The sequence below is a fragment of the Curcuma longa genome, unplaced genomic scaffold, assembly GCF_044706935.1.
Source record: "Curcuma longa cultivar G26 ecotype Majalengka, Jawa Barat unplaced genomic scaffold, ITB_CL_G26_1.1 contig_17535, whole genome shotgun sequence".
NCBI classification, from domain to species: Eukaryota; Viridiplantae; Streptophyta; class Magnoliopsida; order Zingiberales; family Zingiberaceae; genus Curcuma; species Curcuma longa.
Window position 1 is genome coordinate 2,959 of NW_027430609.1, and position 5,544 is coordinate 8,502.

The 5,544-nt window shown below is 35.7% G+C and overlaps 1 non-coding gene across 1 annotated transcript; it reads left to right on the forward strand.

The window, feature by feature from the left end:
- Positions 1-5,172: 5,172 nt before the first annotated feature.
- Positions 5,173-5,279, forward strand: LOC141816639 (small nucleolar RNA R71). The gene has a single exon (XR_012600720.1). It is a non-coding gene; the product is annotated as a small nucleolar RNA R71 (small nucleolar RNA).
- Positions 5,280-5,544: the final 265 nt, after the last annotated feature.

Below are 5,544 nucleotides of genomic sequence, written 5' to 3' on the forward strand. Positions count from 1 at the left end.
TTGTGATAACTTAGTTATCTAAGTTTGTCAAATTTTAGAGGTTCATAGACATGAATCTTATTCATTAAATTGCGTGAGGATACAACTTAGTAATGGATTTTACCTTGAATAGTTGAGAATGATGACTTATTTTATACCTAGTTAGGATTAAGCCTGATTGTTTATTTGTTGTGTGGCACTTAGGGTAAATGTTACTCTAGAACTTGCTCTTATTTTGTCGAGACCACATTACCATGAGGTTGCATAATTTCATGAAGATCATTTCTTTATTCTTTATTTGTTCATTCTTTTCTATTAGTTTAGGTTATTGAATAATCCATCTCTTGTTGCCATTCCTTTTTCCTATCGTCTCTTTCATTCTTTCCATTGGATGTGGGAACTCTGAATACTGAGATGAGAGTTTTGCCCGGGACGGACAAAAATTTAAGTGTGGGGATGTGTGTAGAGAGTTCACCAGCGACAAACGATTGGTTTATTTGTAGATACATTTTTATTTTTTGTTCTTAGTATTTTATTATTTTTTCATTTTTTTGTCATATTCATTTGTAGATAGGTAAAAAAAAGTGAAAATGAAAAAAAATGAAAAAAAACAAAGAAGTTTAGTTCTTTTTTAAAATAAAATAAAATAAAAATAAAGTTGAGTTGGTGCAATTTTTTGGGATGAGTGATAGTGAGTTTTTACCATTCTTATTCTTCCTATTAGGAATTTTATTGGAGATCTTTTAGTGTAGGAGAGTTTAGGAGTTGTTTTCTCATTATTAGCTTACCCCACACTAGCTTCATTTTATATCTACTGGGCATTATTTTGTTGACTCATCTATGACGTATAGCAGATTTCCCATGTCTTCCACTTATATTCTTGATTCTATTTTCCCCATTCTTTTCCCTTACACATTATTTTCTTTCTATTATTCATTATTCTTTATTCCTTATTCCTTATTCTTTTGTAATAAATCTTTATGAATTATGCAATTTTATGCATATGATAGTGGTGGAGATTAGAAGATGAGCAAGCCTATGGTAGTGCATGACCCATAAGTAGCTTGAGAGAGATCCACCATTTACCCGATTATGAGGATGAGCAACCACACACTATTTATCCTGTGTGGTTTTTTTATCATCATTCTCAATTTATTTAGGGTGGACTGAAATTTCTATTTTGTTGAACCATGTAAAACTTGAGTTCTGGATTGCTTGAATTTCTAGGATTTGACACTCTTATATAACTGGTTATTGTAATTTTCTGATTTGATTGATATTGTTAGGGTGAAAAATAATGTATATTAGTTTACTTTCACGAGACGTGAAAGAATAAGTGTGGGGGATTTGATAACAAGCTACTTGACAGGGTCAATTAGGGTTTAGTTTGGACTAAATTGATTATATTTCATGTCGAAATTGGGTTTATTGAGCTTGATTCGTATGTTGGATGAAATTATACCTTCATTCTAATTTTTCATGATTTTTGGGTGATTATGGATATTAATTTTTGTGGTCTTTGATTTTTGTAGGAATTAGAATAGAGATAAGGAGAATTGGAGGGCTAAATTACAAACAAAATTTAAATTGGTTTGAATCGGGTTTGAATCGGAAATCAATTTGAGCCCAAATCAGTTGATTCAGCCTACATTCAGTTGATTCAACCAGCCCAAACTAAATCAGCTGAGCCAAATCCCATTTGGCTCAGCCAATTTCAATCTGGCTCAGCCCAATTTGTATTTAATCTAGCCCATGGTTAAATCAATTCAACCTGAGCTCAACTCAAACCCAAGCTCAACTCAATCATATTGAGTTGAACCGATTCATGAGGAAATAAAAGGCTTCACTCATTCAGAAACAGGGGGAGGCTCGGATCGCTAGGGTTCACGCCGTTTCTTCTCACGCGCGATTTCTTCTTCCTTCTTCGCCGCTGAGCTTCCCCGCTTCCCCACTCCTCCACTCTGCTTTCTTCCTCTTCCCCGATCGCTCGATCAGCTCCGATGGCTCCGGCGATTTGGATAGGCGACGAGTGCTAACCACCTCCCCTACGGTTGGGCCGAAGAGGATTCCGTCTGTGATTTCAACGGAAATCCCTCTGCCTCTTGTCTGTGACTTCAGCAAGTGTGTCGGCCGCCGTTCATCCCCATTGTCACAGGAAAAAATAGTAAGGTAAGGGTTTTGCTTTATTGTTCTGACGTCTTTGTCTGTGACTTCAATAGGGATGAAGGATTGAGGAGGATGCTCTCACCTTCGCTGCCTCCATTCATGATTCACCTTGGGTGACTTCTCCGGTGAATTCCACCTCCACCGGCACCATTTCCTTTCCGGTCCTTGGAGTTTTTCTGTGCTGAATCGGGACGGTGACCGTCTTCATCCCCTGTTTTATCTCAATTCGTATCGATTGAGGGAAGACACCCCTTAACCCTAGCTCAAACTTTTTCCCTCTGTTCCTTAGATGCAGCTCTGTTATTACCGGTTTCCTTAGCTTTGTTGTTTTTGTTAGTTCTGTTAGCTGTTAAACCTTAATCAAAAACCCCCCATTCACTGTAAATAAATTGTATCCTAACTTTAATTGTAATATAACTTTAACACTGATTGTTAATCCCTAATTTTAACTCTAATGCTAACTTAGCTTTTGGTTTGGTTTCATGTTGTTCTGATTAACACGATTGAATTCAAAACCTTTAATTCTGGTTGATTCCACAACTCCTGTTAGTAGCCGATTGTTGCTTTGTGGTGTTATCTATTTGTTTTATATAATAATTCATACTCACAGATAGCATAGAAATTGTGATTTCTGTTTATTGTTGACATGGTTTGAATATGAGAAGATGATACTTTGTTGACTGGATTAAGATGTGTAATCACTGCTCACCTATGCAATTATCAATACAAGTTGTTTTATCTTGTGTGTGCACATGATTTAGTGTATGTGATGGAGTAATTAATCATGGAATTTGTGTTTGTAATTCAGAGATAAGTGATTGTTTAAATGAATTGGGATAGAATGATTTAGTTGTGGAATTTGAATGGAAATGATGTTGATGCTTAATCGGCTTGTGTTGAATAAAATGAATTGAATTTGTATAATGAGTTGAACCATGGAATACTTGATTGCAAATAATGTGATGGAATGTAGTTGACGTCAAACTTGTAGTGATGGTTGGAAGAAATGTTAACCGGTTACGTGATATGCAGCGTTTGTGATCACATGTAAATGAATTTAAATCATGTTGTAGGTTGTGTGTTTTGTGTCTTGTGTTGAATGTGCATGTTACAATTGTTGTTTGTCTATTTAAGTTGATGTATGTGTATGATATTGTAAATATATGTTGTATGTTTGTCATTAATGTATATATAGTTGTGGAGTAATTTGTAATTTTGAGATTCATGTTGTATGTTGTAAGTTGTATTTGAACTAGATTTGTTAGCATTGTATAATAACATGATAGTATTTGTTACCATGTTTTGGCATGTGTGAATTGTTGTTTGATATTGTAGACATGTTCTTTTGTTGCATATTGTACATATGTTTATTGTACATATCTGTTGTGGCGTCAAGTCATTATAGAAAGCATGTTGTAATTGTAAAAAATGGTTGTTGTATGTATAATGTGTAAATAGGATGCATGTTTAGATTTAATTTGTAAATAATATAGATTTAGGATTCTTTATTAATTGTATAATAATTTGATATTCATTTGTAAATTTTAGGAATAAAGTTACAATTAAACCCCTGCACCAAATGTCCATAATAACTTCCGGTCATTGAGTCTGAGAGAGACGATTCGGACCTCTCTATACTACTTTAGCGATAGTTAGGGGTTTGGTAATAAAATAAATAATTAATTTTGATAACAGGTGTAGTGACACAAACAAATAAGGGAAATAAAATATATAAATAAAATATTCCCATACAATACCCCCACATCAAAATTTTGGCGTCGTTGCCGGAGACTCACATGATGTTTGTTTATTTTAGACTATATATAAGTGTTCTTATTTGTTCATTCATTTTATTTGTTTATTCATTGATTGGTTTCATTTATTCATTTATGCATTTATTTATTTATTCATTCATTTATTCTTTATTATTTAATTCTTTTGTTCTAACTACTTTGTGGGTGTTGATTTCAATGCCACTAAAGCTTGGTCGTGGCTTTTCTATATTGGAGAGGTGCACGGAAGTGTAGGGAATTGTACTGAGTCCCTATGATCACTTTCATCGATGTTGTCTCATCATCCTTCTGCTTGTATAGGAGCCTTTGCGGGAAAGGTATGTTTCGCACTAATAGTTTCTTCGTTGGTACTTCAGCGAGCATAGCGGTCTCGACTTCCTCCAATTCATCTTCAATAATTGGTGTAGAGGAAGGAGGTTGCTCAGCGGCTGTTGTGCTTGTAATACCTTCTAAAGGAGCAGTCACTTGAGCTTCTTTACCCTTCATGGTCCATCCGCTCCTAAGCTTTATGGCTTTGCAATACTCCATCGGGTTGAAGTATGATTTTCCTAGGAGTGCACCCACTTGTCTGGAAGAGATGGAAGAGCTGATCTGAGCAATATATGTCTCTTGCATCCTCATCCTCTTGTCATGGTCGTCTAATTTCTCATTGACTTTGACCATATCACTTTGTAATTATTCCAGAATTTTTGAGATTTTATGGGGGTCAGATACTTCTTCACTTGGCTTGAGGCCAGCTTGATAAGAAGGTCTTTGGTTGTTGCGGTATGAAAAGTTGGGATGATTCCTCCAACCCGGATTATAGGAGTTTGAGTATAGGTTGTTCCTCTGATTGTATGTACCAACTGCGTCGCACTGTTCATACTGAGTTATTTGAGCTTGAAGTGCTCCCACTTGGCACATTTCCCTCATGTGACCGGAATCTCCACAAGTATCACAAGATGCATCCATCGCATTGACCTTTCCAGCATTCATATTTTCTACCCTTTTACTAAAGGCATCCATCTACGCAGTTAATCAAGTGAGAGTATCAACTTCATATTTCCTAGGAGTTCTAGAAATGCTACCTCTCTCATTGGCCCACTGATGATGATTGAGTGCCACACTTTCTATTAATTCTTCGACTTCTTCTAGACTCTTATTCATTAATGCACCTCCTACAGCGGAATTCAAATAAACTTTTGTCTGATTATTGATTCCGTTGTAGAAAGTATGAATGATAAACCATCTTTCGAGTCTGTGGTGTGGGCACTTCCTCAACATTCCTTTGAATCTATCCCAAGCTTCAAATAAGGATTCTCCATCTAGCTGCATGAAGCTTGAGATCATGTTTCTCATATGGGTCATCTTACTTGGGGGGTAAAACTTGTTCAGAAATACTTATTCACATTGGTCCCAAATAGTAATTCCATTTAAGGGTAGAGAATAGTACCAAGACTTCTCCTTGTCTCTGAGTGAAAATTTGAAAAGCATGAGTCTTATGACATCAAAACTAACCCCTTGCATTCTCATAGTGCTGCAGTTGTCTGATAATATCTCCAAATGTAAGTTTGGGTCTTTATTAGGTCCTCCACCAAACTGATTCTGTTGTATCATTGAAATGAAT